The sequence below is a fragment of the Armigeres subalbatus genome, chromosome 3 (genome assembly GCF_024139115.2).
Source record: "Armigeres subalbatus isolate Guangzhou_Male chromosome 3, GZ_Asu_2, whole genome shotgun sequence".
NCBI classification, from domain to species: Eukaryota; Metazoa; Arthropoda; class Insecta; order Diptera; family Culicidae; genus Armigeres; species Armigeres subalbatus.
Genome location: NC_085141.1, coordinates 165,676,794 through 165,700,515, shown reverse-complemented (window position 1 = coordinate 165,700,515; position 23,722 = coordinate 165,676,794). Strand labels below are relative to the sequence as shown.

Here is a 23,722-nt window from a genome sequence, read left to right as displayed (position 1 = left end):
CTCCTCCACGTACCGTCCGTCATCTGCACCCCACCATAGATGATACGCAACACTTTCTATTCGAAAACTCCCAGTGAGCGTTGGTCCTCCACGAGCATCGTCAAGGTCTCGTGTCCTTGAAGAACTACTGGTCTAATAAGCGTTTTGTAGATAGTCAGTTTGGTACGGCGGCGACTCTATTCGATCGAAGCGTTTTGCGGAGTCCAAAGTACGTACGATTTCCTGTCATGATGCGTCTCCGAATTTCTCTGCTGGTATTGTTATCGGCGGTTACCAGTGAGCCCAAGTACACGAATTCTTCAACCACCTCGATTTCGTCACCACCGATAGAAACTCGTGGTGGGTGGCTTTCTTGAGCCTCTTCCTATCATGTACTTCGTCTTCGACGTGTTGATGACTAGTTCAATCCGTTTAGCTTTGCTTTTCAGTCTGATGTAGGCTACCTCCATCCTCTCAAAGTTACGTGCCATAATGTCAATATCGTCGGCGAAACCAAATAACTGGACGGACTTCGTGAAAATCGTACCACTAGTGTCAATCTTTGCCCTTCGTATTACTCCCTCCAAAGCGATGTTGAATAGTAGACACGAAAGACCATCACCTTGCCGTAACCCTCTGCGCGTTTCGAAGGGACTCGAGAAAGCCCCTGAAACTCGAACTTCGCACATCACCCGTTCCATCGTCGCCTTGATCAACCGTATCAGTTTATCCGGAAATCCGTTTAGGTGCATTAGCTGCCATAGCTGGTCCCGATCGATTGTTTCATGTGCGGCTTTGAAGTCGATGAATAGATGATGTGTGGGCACATTGTATTCGCGGCATTTCTGCAATACCTGGCGTACGGCGAATACCTGGTCTGTGGTAGAGCGTTCACTCATAAATCCCGCCTATTACTGCCCCACGAACTCTCTTGCAAATTGGTCTTAGTCGGAGGCATAAAATTTGAGAGAGTACCTTGTAGGCGGCGTTCAGCAATGTGATTGCGCGGTAGTTGCTACAATCCAACTTATCGCCCTTTTGTAGATGGGACACACGACACCTACCATCCACTCCTGCGGTAGAGCTTCATCCTCCCAAACCTTGGTAAAAACTCAGTGCTACACTACGCCTAGATGCTCTTCCGTTGGGAGTGCCACTTCCAGCTGCTGCCGAATAGTCTTGGGCTAGACTACCGTCTTGTGGCCGCCCAATGTTTAACCGTGGTGGATGACTCCGACGCGTGTTGTACACCGTCGAGAGTTTTGAGCGCAGACATACTGCAACGAGGTAGTGGTCGGATTCAATATTCGCACTGCGGTAAGTGCGTACGTTCGTGATGTCAGAGAAGAAATTACCGTCGATTAGAACGTGGTCGATTTGGTTTTCCGTTACTTGATTAGGTGATTTCCATGTGGCCTTGTGGATATTCTTGCGGAGGAGGAAAGTGCTTCGGACTACTATTCCGCGTGAGGCTGCAAAATTTATGCATTGTTGGCCGTTGTCGTTTGATACAGTATGCATACTATCCGGTCCGATGACCGGTCTATACATTTCCTCCCTTCCTACCTGAGCGTTCATGTCACCGATGACGATTTTGACGTCCCGCAGTGGGCATTCATCGTATGTCTGCTCCAGCTGCGCATAGAACGCTTCTTTCTCGTCGTCGGGTCTCCCTTTGTGCGGGCTGTGCCCGTTGATGATGCTATAGTTGAAGAATCGGCCTTTTATCCTCAGCTTGCACATCTTTGCGTTGATTGGCTGCCACTCAATCACGCGTTGGCGCACCTTTTCCAGCACTATGAAGCCGGTTCCCAGCTCGCTTGTGGTGCCACAGCTTTGGTTTCACACTTTCTGTCCTGTCCAGCAAATTTCCTGCAGCGCTACGACGTCGAAGTTGCGGGCATGTAATTCATCGTAGATTATCCTGTCGCAACCTGCGAAGCCTAGCGACTTGCAGTTCCATGTTCCAAGCCTCCGACGTCGTCTCTGCCGTCAAAGAGCAGTGCGGCACAGAGGTTGAGCGGTCCTCTGTACGTCTAAGAGGGGGATTCTTTGGTACGCAGGTAGCCTATCTCAGACTACCGGTGGCTGACGCCAAAAAGGTCATTGAGAAAGGGAAGCTGAAGATCGGCTGGTCAGTATGCCCAGTAAGCGTGCTCCAGCCACCTTCAGTGGACAGGTGCTACCGGTGCCAAGTCTTATGACTGCAAGGGCCCAGACCGAAGCAAGATGTGTCGTCGCTGCGGCGAGGAGGGACACAAGGCGCAGGAATGCGACAAGGCACCAAGGCACCCGTACAACGTCCCTGCCGACAATGGCAACTGGGTGGCGGACGGGTCTAGGTCGGCGGCAATCTGCACAACGGGAAGGTACCCCGTTCAAGAGGTTGTACACTCCTCCGCGGAGGGTGTCGCGATAGCCAAGATCAATGGGGTGTTCTATTGTAGCTGCTACGCCCCACCAAGGTGGCCAATGGAACAGTTCAACCAGATGATCGACAGGCTATCGGCCAACCTAGTAGGTCGGAGCCCGTTCGTTATAGCGGGAGACTTTAATGCTTGGGCAGTGGAATGGGGCAGCCGCTGCACCAATCAGAGGGGACAAGCGTTACTCGAGGCTCTTGCAAAACTCGACGCAGTGCTTGTCAATGACGGAGCCAGTAGCACATTCCGTAGGAATTGGGCCGAGTCATGGATAGATGTAACGTTTGTCAGCCCCAGTCTGGTCTCGGACCTTGGGTGGCATTGCGCATCTCGATTCGAACGTAATTTTATCGAGTCGAACATTTTTGGTATTACGGCTTTCGATTCGATCTCGAAAACGACTCATCGTTCGAGTATGCTCGAGGAGGTACAAGAATAACGAGATGTTTTAACATTATGGATACTCGATAGCACACTGGAAAACGACTTAAGTCGAATGAAAAACACTCGTCACCTTAATAGCTTTCGAATGTTGTTCGAGAGTCATTTCTTGCTGAAAGTTTTTAATTATATTTGTTATTATTTCTCTACGGAAAGAGAATAAATGTTTCATTATTGTATCTTAAAGAAAAGAATGTCATTAGTATACCTACTTTTATAGTTTCCAGACAATATGCAATCCCGAATTATCCCGAAATCCGCGTAAAAACGACTAAAATAAAATATAACTAAAATCCTTTTTTTTTGTAGTTTTCAAGTTTTCACGTATTTCTTGACGATTTCGAAAAAAAATCGATGGGGAAAATCTGCGTAAAACCGTGTATATTCTAAAATCTACGTAAAAATAGTTGAGTTAAATAACAAAAAACGCGCAAGAGATAACCCAAGTGCTAACTAAACTAACTAAAACACATGGAAACATCAAAGTAATTTATTATCGAATCCTTCTTTATGGCCCGTTTACATATTCTCTAGTTCTAGCGAACAATGCACTCCAACAATACTAGCACGATATTAGCACAATGTAAACAGGAGTTTACATTATGCTAATTTCGCGCTAGTATTGTCGGTCCTCTAGAACTAGATAATATATAAACAGGCCAATAAACTCGAATAAACATAAAACTTATAATTTGTGTCGTAACAATATCTCAATTTACAAAACATATCGTATCGGCATAATGTTTTAATCGGTTGCAACTGCTCAATAAATAATATTCCCATATACAGATGTGCTCGACTTGCGGTTAGCGGCAGTATAGTCATTGAGCACAATATGCTTATTTTTAAATTAACTGCCAATTCATGCCTTGAAGGATGCCTTTCCAACAGGCAACATGCTACACGCAGATGAAATTACTCTTATTCTCTCTGTTTACTCATATTCGCCATGCGCTGAAGGTTGTCTCTCCAGCGGGCGGCACACTAAACACGGAGACAGCTATCTCTTATTCTCTCTGTTTACATTTCGTTTGACAGAAGATACTCGATTGAACTAGTACAGCACCATTCGAAATCTTGTACTGCGACTGAAAGAAGTCGAACGAAATACATAATGCCACTATTTTTTCGAAACGAATGCAAAAACGTACGAATCGAGAGATTCGATTCGAGATGCACAATGCCACGAGATGCACAATGGAGGGTAGACGAGGGCTACACCCATAGTGATCACCTAGCAATTCGCTTCAAGATCAACTATGGTGTGCAGCGTCCGAGGGCGGGTGATCCCTGTCAGGTCCGTGGTGGAAGACCAATCACTTCGACAGCGAAGTTTTCACCGCGGCCCTGGGACTGGAGGCCAACACCGACAGTCTAAGCGGGGATGCGTTGGTAGCTGTCCTATCACGCGCGTGCGATGCTACTATGCCGAGGAAAGCCCTGCCAAGAAATGGCAGACGCCCGGTATACTGGTGGAGTGCCGAAATTACAGCCCTAAGATCAGCCTGCCTCAAGGCTAGACGTAGGACGCAACGAGCCCGCACCGAGGAGGAAAGAGCGGTCCGCCGGGAAGTGTTTCAAGCTGCGAGACTGGCCCTTAACAAGGCCATTAAGAGCAGCAAGAGAGCGTGCTTCGACAACCTGTGCGAGGGTGCCAATGCGAATCCGTGGGGTGACGCCTATAGGATCGTGATGGCCAAGACCAAAGGGGGCTCTTCACACCCCGAACGGTCACCGGACCGGTTGTCGAGGATTATCGAAGTACTCTTCCCGTCCCGAGCCACAAGTCCCTGGCCTCCTCCTGTGCTGCAAGGTGCTGGGAGTGTGGCCGAAATGGTGGCTCCGGTGACGAACGAAGAGTTGCTCGCAGTGGCTAACACCCGGGGCGATGAACAAAGCTCCAGACCCCGATGGAGTTCCAAACAGTGCACTCAAGGCAGCGATCATAGCGAACCCGAACATGTTCAGGCTAGCTATGCAGAGATGCCTGGATGAGTGTTGTTTCCCTGAGAGATGGAAAAGGCAGAAGTTGGTACTGCTGCCGAAGGCCGGGAAGCCTCCGGGTGACCCATCGGCGTACAGACCAATTTGCCTGATCGACACGACGGGTAAACTGCTCGAGAGGATCATCCTCAACAGGCTCACCCCGTACGCAGAGGGTACGGATGGCCTGTCGAGTAACCAGTTTGGTTTTCGGAAGGGTAAGTCCACGGTGGACGCTATCAATTCAGTCCTCAAGACTGCAGAGGTAGCGATCCAACGGAAAAGGCGAGGAATTCGATACTGTGCGTTGGTGACACTGGACGTGAAGAACGCATTCAACAGCGCAAGCTGGGATGCCATCGCGCTCTCGTTACACCGGCTTAGCCTGCCGGTGGGACTGTATCGGATCTTGGAAAGCTACTTCCAGAACCGTGTGCTGCTATACGAGACCGATGCCGGTCAGAAAAGTGTTCCTATTACCGCAGGAGTCCCGCAAGGGTCAATCCTGGGCCCGGTACTATGGAACTCGATGTATGATGGGGTTCTGAAGCTAAAGTTCCCTCCTGGTGTGAAGATCGTCGGCTTTGCTGACGATGTAACCCTAGAGGTCTACGGGGAGTCAATCCCCGAAGTAGAGCTAACCGCAGAACACGCGATCAGCACTGTGGCGGACTGGATGAGTGCGAGAGGCCTTGAGCTTGCTCAACATAAGACGGAGGTGGTTAAGTCGGCACAACATGCAGTTGTACACGTGGGAGACGTCGCGATCACTTCAAAGCGGAGTCTGAAGATTCTTGGGGTCATCATAGACGACAAGCTTACCTTCGGTAGCCATGTCGAATATGCGTGCAAGAAGGCTTCGACTGCTGTGGTGGCATTATCGAGGATGATGTCCAACAGCTCCAAGGTGTGCGCCAGTAGACGTAGGCTACTGGCAGGCGTTGCCGCATCTATTCTTAGATACGGCGGCCCGTCCTGGGCAAAAGCACTGGGGGTAACCAGTTACCTGCGGAAACTGGAGAGCACCTACCGCTTGATGTATCTCAGCGTGATATCGGCCTACCGCACGGTATCGCACGACGCATCCTGCGTGATAGCGAGTATGATGCCAGTCGGGCTGGTCATCCGGGAAGACGAGGAGTGTTTTGACCTACGTGGCACCAGAGGAGCCCGCGAGCGTACCAGGGTGACTTCGGTTGCCAGATGGCAGCGCGAGTGGGATAACTCCTCGAAAGGTAGGTGGACCCACCGGCTGATTCCTAACATATCAAGCTGGGTGGGGAGACCCCATGGGGAGGTTCACTTCCATTTGACACAATTCCTGTCAGGCCATGGCTGTTTCCGACAGTACCACCACAGGTTTCATTTTGGGCGGAGGTCCTCGTCTGCCCTGACTGTCCAGGTGTTGACGAAACTGCACAGCACATACTGTTCGTATGTCCTCGTTTCGACGTCGAAAGAAGAGCAATGCTAGACGTTTGCGGCCGGGACACAACTCCGGATAATCTTATCCAGAGGTGTATGTGTATGTGTCGGCTTCGCTGACGATATTACGCTGGAGGTCTACGGCGAATCGATCGAAGAGGTGGAGTTGACTGCAGCCCACTCGATCGCAATTGTGGAGGAGTGGATGAGTTCCAGGAAGTTAGAACTGGCTCACCACAAGACTGAGGTGGTTGTTGTTAACAACCGAAAGTCGGAGCAGCAAGCGGTGATAAGGGCAGGCAACTGCACGATCACCTCTGAACGCTCAATCAAACTCTTGGGGGTAATAATCGACGATAAGCTCACCTTTGGTAGCCACGTCAATTACGCCTGCAAGCGTGCCTCCACAGCTATAGTGGCATTGTCCCGGATGATGTCCAATAGCTCTGCGGTTTATGCCAGCAAGCGCAAGCTTCTGGCTAGCGTTGCTCTGTCCATACTGAGGTATGGGGGCCAGCTTGGGGCACGGCCCTGCGTATTAACTGCTACAGAACGAAGTTAGAAAGTACGTATAGGCTCATGTGCCTAAGAGTTGCGAGCGCGTACCGTACCGTGTCGCACGATGCACTCTGCGTCATCACCGGTATGATGCCTATTGACATCGTTATCGGTGAAGACATAGAGTGCTTTGAAATGCGCGGCACGAGAGGCATCCGCAGGACTGTCAGGTTGGCCTCAATGGTCAAATGGCAGCGTGCGTGGGACAGTTCCACTAAGGGTAGATGGACACATAGTTTGATACCGGAGATAGGTACGTGGGTCAAGAGGCGCCATGGGGAAATCACTTTCCACCTGACCCAGGTCCTTACAGGCCATGGTTGCTTCAGACAGTACCTACACCGGTTCGGACACTCGGCCTCGCCCGAGTGTCCGGTGTGCGTTGGTTTAGAGGAAACGGCGGAACACGTGTTGTTCGTGTGCCCGCGTTTTCAGACAATGCGTGACCACATGCTTGCCACATGTGGTCTGGACACTACCCCGGACAACCTAGTTCGGAGGATGTGTAAAGATGAAGTTGGCTGGAACGCCGTTTTATCGGCTATCGTCCAAATCGTCTCGGAGCTACACAGAAGGTGGCGCGTGGACTCGAGGGATGGCTAGTTCAGGCGCAAATAAGAGGTGGTCCAAGGGTTCGGAGTCGGCTTCATGGGTCATACCGGTGCCCTCGATCCTTTTATCGAACAAGTGGCCGCGTGAAAAACAACATGGTATCGTCGCTTTCGCGGCGTCGGTCAACCGGGCGGGTTCCGAGTCCGAGGACGGAAAGGGGTCCTCGTCAAGGCTGGGGCAGGCGTAGGCACCGCGTCGGCAAGTCCCTCTGTGTGTTGGCGAATAGGCCCTATCGCAGAAAGGTCAATTTGGGGTGCACGCGGCATCATCATTCTTGATACCAGTCGTGCAGAGGGAAGCAGGCGCGAAGTCGACCCTGCCCACCTTCCGAGGACATAGGGCGTGGTAAGGCCACCTGGAAAGCCGGCAATGCGCTGGCACGATACCATGGTGTTCTTCTAAAAAAGCGAGTCACGATGTTCGATGCTGCAAGGACACGCAGCTAACCTCGAGGGTGCGTTATGCACTGGCCCCCTTTGAAGCATTACTTTCTGGTTGTACCGAAGGGACGATGGGCTTGGCGGCAATGGAAACGGTTTAGCTGGTCAGGGGATGCAGTCCTACCTCCCTCATTGGAGGTGGCCCCTAACCCAGCACTTCCTGGTCAACCCAGGATGTCTGTTGAGTAGATTCCCCCTCCATTGTTTAGGAAGAAAAAAAAAAAGAGGTGTATGTGTATGTATGGACTGCACACGCCGCGCTGGGAGTAACGCAGGAATGTTGGTTCCTGTGACTACTGATACCCCGCGGCGTGGCAGAGGAGTGTGGGTGAGCATCCAAGTCAGTCTCACATGGTACGAAAGGAATGAGTTGAGTTGAGTTGAGCTAGTCTCATATGGCATGAACGAGGTGGGTCAGACTCACATGGTATGTCAGAATTGGGAACCTAAGCGAAACGTCCCACAAGGGATGCCAGAGGGAGTGTTAGATCGAATGACTCGAGTAGTATGTGTCAGCGCGAACTGAATGAAAGAGGTGAGCAGTCTCACATGGTACGATAAAGGTGGGCATACAAGTTAGTCCCACATGGCATGAGAAGGGTGGGCACAAAAGTTAGACCCGCACGGCATGAGAAGGGTGGGCACACAAGTCAGACTCATAGGAGCGTTAGCGTGTGTGCAAGCATGGAGTGCATGAGCATGAATCAAGGGTTTGGGTGGGCATACAAGTTAGACCCACATGGCATGAGAAGGGTGGGCACACAAGTTAGACCCACACGGCATGACAGAGGTGCAACAGAGTATGTAGGGTGTGTTTGAGGGTGCGATAGAGCGAGCACCCAAGTCAGACTCGCATGGGACGGGTGCCTGTGTGAGCGAGAATGAGCGAGTACGTTTAGTACTGCCATCCCCCAGAAGTAGTACTGGGAGGTAGTTCCTGGGGGAAACGATGGTGGAGCCCAAGGGAGTTTAGTCGGTATTACCGGTATGGTCGAGTCCGACACCCCAGTACACTTCCGTGTGGTAGTTTGGCAACTACAATGCACGTGTACTGGGTTAGTGTGTAAATGCATCCTCCCTTGTAAAAAAAAAAGCCTCCAATCGTGATCCTTTATTCGTCGCCCAGGTAGTTGCCGATTGTATCGAGTCGTATTATCTTCTATGTCGTTCGTAATGGTTGTTTTTAAAAGCGGCTTATTGGGCCTGAGCAAACCTCCTGTCTCGTCGGAGGGCCGTCGTGTCGTGTCAAACCCCACTACATCCTAGGCAGGCACCACAACTAACAGATGGCCTGGGGACCCTAGCAGCACACATGTTCCATATTGGTTATTGCAACTCATATGTGACCGGATTCAGTCACAATCAAGTTGCGGCAATCATTTTTGTCTGGCTTGTGCTGCTAGGGGAGGGATCGTCAAGCACTTGGACATAGTCCCTGCTGCCCGAAAGAATGAATAATTATTTTATAATAAAAAAAAATACCATGACCAAGCAAAACTATAAAATGCCTGTATTTTTCCTATAACAAATCTATATAAATAAAAATGAGTTTAAATTCCCTTCCTGCGATTCAAGAACGACTCAAGAACGGGTTGACCGATATGCAAAAATTTCTCTCTAATCGAGTCGCCTTGGATCCGTATGGTTTGTATATACAAAAGCTGGTGAATTTGACGAGAGACGGTGAAAAAATCAGTGGAATACAACTTTGGGTCAGTGGTTGAGGAAAAAGAAGCAATATCAGGGAAAACGATCTAGTATGCGATGCTGTGAATAGTTCAGTACTTATAATGACATTTGCAACACAAACAACCGAGCAAAGCTGGGTATTTTTTGCTAGTTATTCATAAAACTTTGAAAAAGGATGCATAAAATAGTAGTTTGTGCAACTAGTTGCAAAAAGATGATTTTTTAGCACGAGTTGTACGTTTATCCAACAAGGCTTGCCACCATTTTTCCATCACCTTTTTTAAATATGAACATGATCAATATGTTTACGATTGTTACACATGTTAACACATCAAATCCCAAGGTATCCCACAATCGGATTTTGGTGCTTTATAATTTATGAATATTGATTACTTTACCACTAAAATAGGAGGTATTCCACCGAAAAATTGAGATTCTATGGTGCCGTTCCGAAAAAAATCTTTAATGTGTGTCGTCAATATCTAAATGATATAATAAGCAATGTGTTCTTCAAACTTCAAAAATAATTATGCTGTTAGACCCATAAAGATATATATCGCCTCGCAGATCAGTGGTCATCGTGATATCATAGACCAGAATGATGGATGAGCATGGAAAGTTCATCGTACGCTGGTTCTTGATAAGAATTATTGGGCAACCAATAAACCTTCAACATGATGATATGACACACCGCTCAACGTGTTTCCATATACCAGAATGGGGATATTCGGCTTGAAGTTACATATGTGATGGTCTTCGTTACGTTGGTGGATGTATAGGTCTGAATACCAAGGAGTTTTTGGGAGACCTGCAAACCTCGACATGATGATAAACCACCCAACGTGTTTCCATATAACACAATGAGGCTATCCCGCAAGGATCTATACATGAGAAATTCATCGTTACGCTGGATGTGCCGTAAGATTATACTCCAAGGAGTTTACGGACCTACGGATCAACCGGTGGAAATCGAATCCACACCTTCCAGTACGCTAGACGAGTGCTCTACTACTATGCAACGATAAACTGAATGCTACCCTACAGAAAATATCAATTTATTCATTTCTTAAAAATGGTTAAACTTAAAGACACTATGAACGAAGACGTGAAATCTGATCCCTGCACAAACAAATCAACCAGCAACTCCGAATGGGCAAAACTGCTGATGCTGAATAAGCTTTTCAAATTGGTCTATAAAATTTTCATGATTTAATTTTAAATTTGTATCGCATTCACCAACCCAAATCGGATTGTGAATTCATTATAAACAAGAAAAGTTCATTATCGACCATTTTTTGGAGTTGATTAGCCCAAAATGATAAAATAAAATAATAAAATAATAATTTTAACATGTGTATTGATGGAAATGACACTGATGGCTCGATTGGAATGACACTGACAGTAAATTTAGAATTCCAAATGGAACATTTCCTGGCTTTGTTTAAGTGTCTTTAGTTAGACTGATTTGTGATAACCCGTCGATCAAAGTTCCCGGATCTTTAATCACTACAAATAATATTCTTACTATTAATAATAAAAGTAAGTGTACAGAACAGTATCAGTAAGCCTTCCTGCATGCAGGTTCAATTCAACCTGTAAAGAAATCCTAGCATCGTAGGCAAACAAAATGTAATAATATTTAAAAATATTACACTATATTTGAGCAAACAAGGATGATACCGTTGATCAAACACTAAACACACACCTCATCAGAGAAATGCATGTAGCATATAATAGCAAATAAAATTGTCTACGTCAGCAAAATCAAATGGATGTTTGAAAGCTTCAGGAAGTAGGGTAATTCGCCAAATGTTGAACGGCTAATAGATAAGCCCCTAGATAAGAATAAAGGGTTTTGCGATTTCACCAAAAAAACAAAAACAGTGAAATCAAGGCGAACAGCTTTAGAGTGTTACCTGTTTCACCGTCTGATTATCTATTCCCGCGCTCTGGTCCGTTTACTTCCGTTTGATTGTCGCCGCAGCGACGGTGCCGTTCGGTGCTGCAACGAGCGGACCGGACAAGTGAAGCCGCACACCGAAATTCCAGGTACCGCTTTGTCGCTAACGAATTGTCGCGGTCCTCGGAAATTGCGCTCCAATTTAGCGCGACGGACTGTTGTGCTCGGGCGGGCAGCGCAATGAAACTCCTCCAGCTTGACTGGTTCTTCATAAAACTAGCATTGATGAGTGAGCATTTTTTTCTGTAATTTTTCTCGGTAATTCCACCAACACATATTTGTACTTCGAGAGACGTTTTAATTATAGAAACAACTAGTTCGCCGTCGACCGTGGCTCCGAGAACGATCAAGCCGCACTTTACACTGTTGTTAATTTTTTTCTGTTCTGTTTTAACAACTAGTAATTAAAAAATAATATCATTTATTCACATCCACATACACCCAACAGGCCTCATAAACATTCCTTTTTGACCTACAGCTCACACAGGTCCGGTTCCAGACGACTGAACGATCCACGACAACTATGTATTAGACTGCTATTCGCTGTAGTCTATTCCATACCAACGACGACGGCGGCGACGAAGCAGGGTTATCTTGATCGCTATCTCCCAGTCAACGTTGACCCTCTCTTGTAATGATTCTTTACGTCGACTACTGGCGAATCGATTGCGAAACCTTTCTTTCCCAATCCCGCACCCGCGTCATTTCGAGCTTTGTTTGAATACAATTTTGGCCCAGCAGTCAGTCGGCAGCTGCTAAAGATGACGACGATATTCGAGCACGTCAGCCAATGAATCACGTCTAACGAGCAGCGAACGACGTCATTGGGTCACACATCTCACGTACGGATTAGCTGGAAAGCCTTCATAAAAGCTTCAAGCTGGATACTTCCCGGCCTCGGGTAAAGAGTCCGACGCTCGAAGATTCAATTAAGAGTTATTACTTCAAGCTCATATGAAGCGCGGGGGAACGGGCAGGGCAGATCGGCAGTGGGCCTTAGTTTGATCTGGCCCGTCCGCAGAGGAGTTGTGCGCCGTGTTATGACAATATTTTCTAAGAAAGCGTCGAAGGTTTGCCGGTTTAATTAGTACCTGAAATAAAGCGAAGAATGAAGCAATGAGAACGGAGTTAAATTGAGGAGTACCAACAAAGCAAGAGGGTTGGAGGAAATGTAACTACGATTCATGGCAAGGAAGGGAACAAGGGACGTTTCTTGGGAAGTATATGCTGCATTATGAGCAGCTTTGGTACAACGATGATTATGATTTCAATGCAATGCGTCAAGCCATTTTAATTGCAATGTTTCTACTCAGGGGATATGCATGGTTGCAATACTTTTGCCACCATTCAAGTAGTTTAATTCGACAATGTTGTTTAACAAAAGCCTAGAATCCAAATGTATTGCGCGTTCTACCACCGACCGGGATTTTGAATGGTTTTGCCACTTTTATCGAATGGAAATAGAAAATACCATGAAAACTTTTTTTTCCATAAACCGCATTCGGAGAAATTCGTCTGGTTCGGTTTGTCACGCTTCCAGATCATTACCATTCTTCCATAAAGCACATCGTCAATGACAGACATTGTTTTCATTGTTATTCAAAAGCTAATTATTGACATTATTTTGAAACAGTGCACTGTTGTGCAGTGTATTCTGTTATCTACTATTTCAATTGCAATGATAAGACTTCCGCAAAATTTTAAAGCAATCGCACGGCCGGGCTATTTAACGGCGGTATTTATGGCAAAACAGGTCATCGCATTTGTTATGTTCATAACCAGGTAATTGGGAGGAAAGCGGCTGACTAAAAAAAATGAATTTACTCGTTTAAATGATAGAACACCGTAAAGGATTTAATATTCAATGAACTAACGCGAAAAATGGGACATTCCCTAAATTGACGGTTGACTTTTTTGACTATTTCAGTGGTACACGTTGGCATATTGTATTTTGGGAACTGCACCGTTCAATCCAGAGGGAAATTATCAACTTTAGGTTTTTTTTTAAATAATGGATATTTAATTAACCGATGAATTTTTTCTTCACTAATAGCAATTAAAAATGTCCCTTGTTCTGCTTCGTATCGGCAGATGATCCTCATTTAAAACATCAGGCAGTCATCTACATTCCGAAAAACATCAATGCACAAGATTTCGATCAAAGGGCCATACGACCTAATGTACATATACTCAACGTAATGTTATCGACCAAGTGTCATTCGAATAAACGTTATTCGACTAAATGTATTTTGACCAAGTGGTATAGATTCATCGTACATATTTGGTTAAAGGCTATATCATGTCGCGAATATTTACCGTTTTCCTATTATTTATTCTGAAACCATCATTTTTTGGGTATAATTTAAACCATAATTATTGTGACTTCTTGAAACACCGCAATAAATCATTTACTTTTCCATTTGTCTATTTGACGAAACGTCATTCGTCCAAATGAACCAAGATTATTTATTTAAAAATCTGCTTTCGACTAAATAGCCGTTCGATGTAATGGCATTTCGACGAAATGTCATTCGAGCAAATGCCCTACGACTCTAGTGCACTAAAAATTCATTTTCGACCATATGGTATAGATTCTCCGTATGAACCTAGGGTGGTCTAACCAGTAGTAGCGGCCAAATTTGAGCACCGAAAATACCGGTATTATAGACGGAAAAATACCGGAATTTTCGGTATGTCAAATTTTGCAGTCAGTTTAAAAAAAATCTTAAATAGATCAATGATCACGCTACAGCAGAAGTCTACCATCATCGTTATTAATCATACGTGTTGCTACTACTGACATACGTGTTGCCATCTACTGACATTGACTTTTTCTTTGAATAACAAGAATTCGCCGATTTTTTTGCGAAAAAAAGATGAGCCGGCCAAGGGCCGAAAGTCTCGGTCATAAACAAAAATAATAAATAATCTTTTTGCGAACATTGCAGCTGTGACAACAACCATACCTGACGATCGGGATGAAGAAGATGCCTATATGGATGATTTTTCTAGTTTTTTTAATCTTACGAAATCGTAATCAAGTTTAATAATACATTTCATAATTCTTATACATAGTGTTAGTTTTGAAGGATTTTTCTGGTTTATCGGTTAAATAACAACTCATGAAGAGACTACATCAGAGTAAAACACTTGCGTTGCTGGTGGCAACTACGTTGACACCAGGATCTTTGCAAGCAATTCGTAAAGAATTCTCCTGAAGGCATTAAGGATAAATACTTAACACTGATTCTTAACGCTCTTGGACTTGAAACAATTCGTCCTACTTCGGTTGAACCAGAGAGGACATTCTCAGCAACTGGCAACGTTGCTAAAAAAATCCGATAAAGATTGAAGGATAAATCGCTCAGTATGTTATGTCTACTTAAGTTTCACTTTTGCCAGACCAACAAGCAATGATTTTAACAAGTGAAGTTTGTCAATAAACATAGTTTTTCACCCAAAAGCCCAAATCTAAAGTTTTTTTTATTTTATATTTATTTTATTTATACATGTTTTCGGAGGAAATCATTAATAAATTAGGTGATTACCTTAGGGGGCGCATATTGACCGCATCTCCCCTATCAAAGTGTGTTTGTTAATCAGCCTATTATTGCTACCACGGCTCATACCCGGACGGAAGCCATGAACAAACTAACAAAACATGATATGGACATGATTGATATAAAAGTTAAAAGAACAGGCAACAATATCAAAAATTTGCACAGAAAAATCATTCCAATATCAGGATATGTTATGGATAAGAACAAGCCAATAGCACATGATATTGATTACTTCTTACAAATAGCTTACCTCGATCTCCTCATTATATTTTAGTGCAAAATGTTGATATTGTTGTCTGATCTTTTATCTCTTATATCATTCATGTCCATATCACATTTTGCTATCTAATTAAGATTTGATATTGTTGAGCTATTTTTGTCTACTCGGGCATTGATAGCGTATGGTTATTCGGTCTGAGTATCGATACAATCGCGTCGCGATTCTATCGCTTGGCGACTGCGATTGTGTCGCCATTGGTATGGAAGGGTAAATGAAACATTGCCTGCAGTGACCCAGCGATAAAAAAGCGGCGGCTAGTTGTCGCCGTCGCGGCGATTAAATCGCTTAGGTCTGGGGGAGCCTTTAAGTCGACTTGAATTGTCAAATGCTTTAAGGGGTCGTACACTAATTACGGAAGGACTCATGGGGGGAGGGTGAGGGGTTTGATATTTTCTTACTTCCCATATAAATAAAAATGATTTGCATGGGAAAAATCTTACATGGGGGGGGGGGGGCTGAAAACCCACAAAAATTGCTTACGTAATTAGTCTTCTTCTTCTTGTTCTTATTGGCATTACATCCCCACACTGGGACAGAGCCGCCTCGCAGCTTAGTGTTCATTAAGGCTCTATAAACCGTAATCAATCCGATAATGACGATGATTTTATTCGAATCCGCACTAATACTAATCAAGTTTTGAACTTAATTCAATATTTTGGGGCTTTTTACGGACTTACCCTCCATCATAATATATTCATGGCATTTCCATATTAATTTTTCACTAATCAGAACTAGCAATTGCTGAAGAATCGCTGGAAAAACGCTGAAAACTGCATTTTTCCAAGGTCGATATTCGTATGTTCATCGAACGCATACTAACGTTCGAAAGCCCGGATCAAACACATACTCACTGACTTGATTTTTCACTAGATATTTTCTCATTGTTTCCTTGATTTTATCACTCCTAAAACATATTCACTAACTGAGTTTCACATTTTTCTTCAAACTTGACTACCAATTAATTCACTTCACATCCAAAAACTGTCAAAAACTGCTTTCCAAAAATCGAAGTGAGAGACAAATTTGACGACCGTATTGTGAATGCAATAAAATGCGGAAGATTCAAATTCACTAGCGCAATAAGTGAAATGGTGAGTACAAAATCTACGCGATGCAACTTCATTCAATCCGAACAATACAACGTATACGTCGCCAACACGCAAACAAAGATGTGCATACACAAGAAAATAATCATCTCTTCGCCGTTGCCAGATTTATTCATTGGAAAAAAAATCATTGCTGTCATCAAAAAATCATCGGATTGAACAGTAAAACCAAAAATGAATATTTAAACTTGTTATGTAAGCTTCTATTACATTCCAAGTTGTGTATACAAAATTTAAACCGATAGATACCCATATATTTGATATACCATGAACATGTCTTATGATATAAAATTAACAATTCGTCATGTCTGGCAACATTATGCATCAGTTGGCATATTTTTACCACCCCATTTCCACCCTCCCCAGTTGTAAACAACATTTATTTATCGCTGCTGCACTTTTTCGTACCAATTGCATCACTGTTACAAACAAGTGATACAGTCATTAATTTTCAAATCGTTGTGATGGAGTCTTGAGCACTTTAGCACTTCCACAGTTATTAACTGCGAGGTTTCTAAGCCAGGTTACCATTTTTGCATTCGTATATCATGAGGCTAGCACGATGATACTTTTATGCCCAGGGAAGTCGAGACAATTTCCAATCCGAAAATTGCCTAGACCAGCACCGGGAATCGAACCCAGCCACCCTCAGCATGGTCTTGCTTTGTAGCCGCGCGTCTTACCGCACGGCTAAGGAGGGATTGTTGAGCTATTCTTGTCTACTCGGGCATTGATAGCGTATGGCTATTCGGTCTGAGTATCGATACAATCGCGTCGCGATTCTATCGCTTGGCGACTGCGATTTTGTCACCATTGGTATGGAAGGGTAAATGAAACATAAAAATAAAAACGCGGTAGCTAGTTCAAGCCAAAATTTTCAAAACGACTTATCTGCTTTTGTAAACAAAGATTCAAACGACGAATCTGATAGCTCTCCCACGCAAACCAACACCATCAACAGGTAGCGGAAACCTTTATCTACCTATCGGTGGTGTTGGTTTGCGTGGGAGAGTTATCAGATTCGTCAAATCGTCGCTTGAATCTTTGTTTACAAAAGCAGATAAGTCGTTTTGAAAATGTTGTCTTGAGTTGTCATCTGGGAGAGCCTTTAAGTTGACTTGAATTGTAAAATGCTTTAAGGGGTCGTACACTAATTACGTAAGCACTCACTGGGGGAGGGGGGTTTGATATTTTCTTACGTTCCATATAAATAAAAAACGATTTGTATGGGAAAAATCTCACATGGGGGGAGGGGGTTGAAAAACCCAGAAAAAATGCTTACGTAATTAGTGTACGGCCTCAATGTAGCTCAAGCCCAACACTTCTATATAAATTTCCGTGTCGTTTTGTTGACTTTCCTCAGAACGAATAGAAATGTTGTGGATTTACCTATCCGTTTGAAAACTTTCTCCTTAAATTTTACAAATTTTCATTCATTGAAATACAACGGAGCCCAATACGTACTTGACAAACAACTTATTTTCATATGCAGATCATATTTGGCCAGCGCATTTTTTTGCGCCAGGAGCAGCAACTAGAGATGTCGCAAATTAATCGATTATTTCGATTAATCGATTAATCGTTGTGATAATCGATTAATTTTGAATCGATTATTACCCAACGACTAATCGATTCAATAATCGAGAAGAATCAACAGTAATCGATTAGCTACTAATCGATTAATCGGGATTTTACGACATCATAAGGATGTCGCAAATTAAGCGATTACTTCGATTAATCGATTCATCGTTGTGATAATCGATTAATTTTTAATCGATTACTACCCAACGATTAATCGATTCATTAATCGATAAGAATCGAGCGTAATCGATTAGTTACTAATCGATTAATCGAGATTTTACGACATCTCTAGCAGCAACTAGCACCTGAAAATTAAAAATGAATTAAAGTCGAGTACAAGTTATTGGAACAATTCAAACTCATGGTAGTCGCGTTTAATGTTTTGTGTTACGAAAATCGCCATAGATAGGCTGACCAGATCATTTCGGTGAAAAAACGGGACAAACGCGCTTGAAAAACGGGACTGTCATGGCCGAGCGAATGTCTTAGGAAATCAGTCGAATATGTAAAATCTCATGGGGTGTATACTCACAAGTATGTCCCGACAGAACCAGTAACTCTAGTGATACATAGGCGATGCACCAAACATTCGGTTTAGTTGTCTCCTTGGCTTCGTTTCGTTCTGTCAATCGAGATTTTTTGTGTGATTGACAGTCTACTATTTGAAAGTCGATTGCTATGATTAGAAGTTCAAAATTTATTCAAATAATTCATGCTTTTATTCGGTATTTTCGTTTATTAGAATAATTATTCTAATGCAATCTGCTACTATCACAGGGACATATCAAAACCCTTGTGATAAAATTTAAGCGCAGTGGAAATTTCAAAATTTATGGGCTTTATTTTTATTTTCCGTATAAGAAGTTGGAAATATTTCATAGTGAATAATTCACCACCATAACATTCTATTGTATTAAGTTAGTTGTGGAAAAATATTAAACTACAAATGTTTCACTCTTCAAAGGGATGCGGAAAAAAATACAACGGAACAGAAAATAACAAATCTTTGAATATTAAAAAAAGTAGAATTTTGAAATTGTATTTTAATTTATTCTTAAATATGCATTAAGAATTTTACTATTGACCAATATCAAAAACTTTTCCAATTCTGAACATTTAAAAACAACAAACAATAGTCAAAGTACCCTGCCTGAGGCAGGTTTAGGAAAATTGCTTTTTCATGAATATAAGTATGAATAAATCTGCGGATAAGAATAATAAAAATCTAGACAAGGAAAGGACATAAGAATATGGTTGGCGTATGCGGAAATAGGTCAAATCTAATCAATTCACGGTCCTATTTGATCGAAATTGATTTAAATGACGCTAAAAATAGCCTTACACCTTGGGAATCTTGTCCATTGATTTTGTTACCATGTGTTTCAATCCTGGCCAATTTATAGACTGGTTTACAACTCGGACATGTGAGCGAAAATTGCAGACAAGCTCCTGATGTGTAAAGTAGCCTTAAAGTACGTGTGAACCTTAAATCTAGCCTTTGATCAGACCACATTTTCTCTCGGTTCGAATCTGCCTTACACTCGATTTTGTTCATGTGTTCATGCCGTCGTTTTTTTACAGTGGATGATTTCAAAATATTCAGAATTATTCAGAAAGACTTTTAATAATTCATAATCTTTCGAAAAGATTGATGTTGAGGCGTGATCTGAATTTCAGGAAATACTTGCTTACCAAGTTACTAATTCCGTTCAATCCACTGATGAAATTGGCCATATTTAAATGAAAAATCGATCAATGGAAAATGCAAAACGGCACAGATAGCATTCTTTTAAAAGCTACACTAAATAACATGACATCTCACACTTTTTTGATGGGTTTCGTCCACTTTCTTTGTTGAGGGATGAACCAGCCGAGTGCTGCAAATCTCGCTAAAAGACACAAAAAAATAATTTTCTATGTACCTAATTTGATTTTAGATTCCTACCTAAAATGATAAATTTGTTTAAAAAATATTTTGGACCACTTTGGAAGAATCAATGAAAAAACGGGACAAATTGAGGATTTTTTAGATTACGACGGGACAGCAAAATAAGGTCTAAAAAACGGGACTGTCCCGTTAAATACGGTACGTATGGTCAGCCTAGCCATACAATGCTGCGTATGAATAGCATCGATAGCACAGAACACTATCATTACCATGTAGAACACTTGTTCTACGGTAGGTGTGTAATTTCACGGATTCATACCTACTTTCGATCTTACGGATGACGCGAACCCGAACGGTGGCGTTAGATGATAATAAATACATTTGTACATTGAATGTACGTTCAATGTTATCAGCTTATCAGATAGCGGAGGCATAATTGGTCATATTTATGACTACCCGGAGGTGCTTACTTCTTGGAGTTTCTTTTGATATTATAATTCTCGGAAACCTTAACTGTGTTTTTTATGACTAACGATGATTGTGAAAAATGAAATTAAAAGTGGGCCTGACTACTTAGAATTCAGAACTTTGAACAAATATCGAATTTACAGGAAAACAATGTTATTTAGATAAACGTTACTAAAATTAGCATTGCATATACATACAGCCTCATTAAATTAATGGGTGCGATATGTTTTACAATTGGTTTAAATGCAACATTTGTGTAAAGTTGGTAAATTATGTGTAAATTTTCATTTGTGTTTATTTTTAATTTAGAATGTTTTAATCTAGAACCCTAGATTTTTTTTATTTGTCTAAATTTTAGTATGTATACAAAATCGCAAGATTCTTGTACTATTTCTTCTATGGCACTACGTTTCAACTGGAACTTGGCCTGGTTTTCAATTTAGTGTCCGAACGCATTTTCACAATTATTAATTCAACGATTTTCTATGCCTGTCTAAGCCATGAGAAGGTGTGTGCTAACCACAATATATAAATTTATATATATATTATGCCCCGGGAGCCGAGATTGTTTCCTACCCGAAAACATTCTAGACCGAGACCGAGAATCGAACTCGTCATCTCTGAATTGGCGATTCTACGCCTTTACTCGCAATGTTAACTGTAGATCCCTGATATGTATAACCTAGCACTTTTGTATTAGAGTTTTGGCAAGTTTGTATATTCCATCATTGAAAGCCAATATTGAAGAAACCACCATCTCAAGGAAATATCGAGGTATGGAATATATGGCTGGTCGTCGAAAAGTGTGTTCAATCAAAGAGATTTATAATTCTCAATATTTTAATAACCAAAAAGCTCCTGGAGCTCAATAAGAGAGTTTATTACCCGAGTAGATATCATTTGAATCATATCACCAGGTACACAAACTAAATGGACGCATTGCTTCTAGACGCAACGAATAAAAACAAGAATACAGATTTAAGTGTGGCAAGTGTGGTTTACTTCTGTGAGTCGGTATTGAGTCATAGAACATCATCTCATGGAGCGTCTCCTGTATACAGATTTAACAACGTTTCAAAAAATTTGGCACACACATTGGTTGACTGCGTTCTCGCTTCGTACTATTTACAATTACACGAATCTAAAAAAAATACGTTACAGGGACTTTTTTTTTCCAAGTTCGTTTATTTGGTAGGCTCAGGCGTGTATAACACTTTACGGAGCCATATTTCTTTGTGATATATACAATCAATGTCATTTTTTTTCAGTTAGTAAGAGAGGGATAGAAGCCAGCGTACTCGTGGTGACTCGAGGTTAGTTTACAATATTAAAGGATGAACGAGGCTTAGGATTCGGAATCAAGGAATTTCGGCTGCTCATCCGGGCATTTGGCGTAAGGGACGATGTGGCGTGTCGTCGTGCTCGAGGATTGGTTCTACTGGGAGCGTCTTCCGGATGGCGGAGTAACGGAGATCTACGGAACATAGAGACAGAGACAGTACAAAAAAAAACTTTGACAGAAGAAAAAAAAATTAGATTTTGATGTCAGAATCACAAATGAAACTATAAATGGCCTGCATATAGACCGCATCACGATCCCCCAAAACACCTCGAATTTTCCTGAAGGGTTGTTTACCTCGGGCCACTAGGGTATCCAATAGTCGCTCTCTGGAGGCGTCATTTTCCGAGCAGAACCAAACTACGTGATCGATGTCATCGTAACCGGCTCCGCACCTGCATAAGTTGCTATCGACAAGGTTTATTCTGTACAGATGTGCGTTTAGTGAATAGTGATTGGACATAAGTCTCGACATCACGCGAATGAAGCCTCGACTTAAGTCCTCACCTCTGAACCACGCTCGCCCAGAAACTTTTGGAACTATGGAAAATAGCCACCGTCCGAGTTCATTGTGTGTCCAATTCTTTTGCCAACTTTGAAGAGTACTCTGACGGACTAATGGAAAAAACTCGTTGCTCGAGAATTGTTTATCATAAACCTCACCTTCCTGTGCGCCCACCTTTGCAAGCGAGTCTGCCTTCTCATTGCCGTAGATTAAGCAGTGAGATGGGACCCAAACAAAGGTAATCTTGAATGATCTTTCGACCAAAACACGCATCTGCTCTCTTATGTTTGAAAGAAAGTAAGATGCGTGCTTAACAGGTTTCATCGACCGGAGAGCCTCGATAGAACTAAGACTATCCGAGAAGATGAAATAATGGTCTACGGGCTGATTGGAAATTATCCCCAAAGCGAAGTTAATTGCTGCCAGCTCAGCAACATAAACCGAACACGGTTCCTGAAGTTTTCGGATGGTGGTTGAATTTACATTGAAGACACCGAAGCCAGTGGATCCGTCAATGCGAGAACCATCAGTAAAATATCTGTTGTTGCAATTGACATGTTCATATTTTTCAGAAAAAAGTGAGGGAATAGATATTTGTCGAAGATGATCTGGTATTCCTTGAATAGCATGTTTCATGGACAGATCGTATTCAATGGAGGAACTGTCGTTGATGAAGCTAACTCGTGGTGGATTATAACATGGAAGACAAAGATCTGTCGATATGCAGTTGAGGTAGACCCTCAGGAATCTTGAACGACAAGTTAGTTCAAGCATATTATCGAAGTTATCTAGAACAAGTGTGTTACTTGTTCCACATTTGATGAGTATTCTAAGTGAGAGCTCCCAGTAACGGTGCTTTAAAGGAGTGACTCCAGCAAGCACCTCCAGGCTCATGTTATGCGTTGAATGCATGCAGCCAAGGGCAATACGCAAACAACGATACTGAATTCGTTCCAATTTGATCAGGTGGCAATCAGCTGCTGAGAGGAAGCAGAAGGAGCCATACTCTAAAACAGAGAGAATAGTCGTTCTATAGAGTTTGATGAGGTCTTCCGGGTGAGCACCCCACCATGTTCCGGAGATAGAACGTAGAAAATTGATCCTTTTCCAGCATTTTTGTATCAAATACTTAATGTGGAGTTTCCAGGTACATTTGGAATCAAACACGACCCCAAGGTATTTAGAAGATAAAGATTGGTTGATGTCATCATTTAACAGCTTGAGTTTCAGTTGAGCAGGATACCGCTTCTTAGTAAACACAACCAACTGAGTTTTTTGCGGTGAAAACTCGATCCCTAAATGTCTGGCCCAAACAGTCAGATTATCTAAGGTACTTTGCAATGGTCCTTGCAAGACAGCTGCACATGGACCTCTTAGAGAGACCACGGCATCATCTGCAAGTTGTCTGAGCGTGCATTGTCCTTCCAAACAATTGTCAATATCTTTGACATAGAAATTATAAAGCAAGGGACTTAAACATGAACC

General features: G+C 43.0%; 1 protein-coding gene across 4 annotated transcripts in view; it reads right to left on the bottom strand.

Moving 5' to 3' along the window:
- The window catches only part of LOC134227592 (fibroblast growth factor receptor 3-like), a 144,463-nt gene that overhangs the window by 109,344 nt on the left and 11,397 nt on the right, over positions 1-23,722 (bottom strand). For 2 of the 4 annotated variants that reach the window (XM_062709182.1, XM_062709184.1), the window contains exon 2: positions 11,467-12,601. The exons of the other annotated variants lie outside the window; for them this stretch is intronic. The gene's annotated coding sequence lies outside the window, so the exon portion shown is untranslated. The remainder of the gene's footprint in view (positions 1-11,466; positions 12,602-23,722) is intronic. 4 annotated transcript variants of the gene reach the window in all.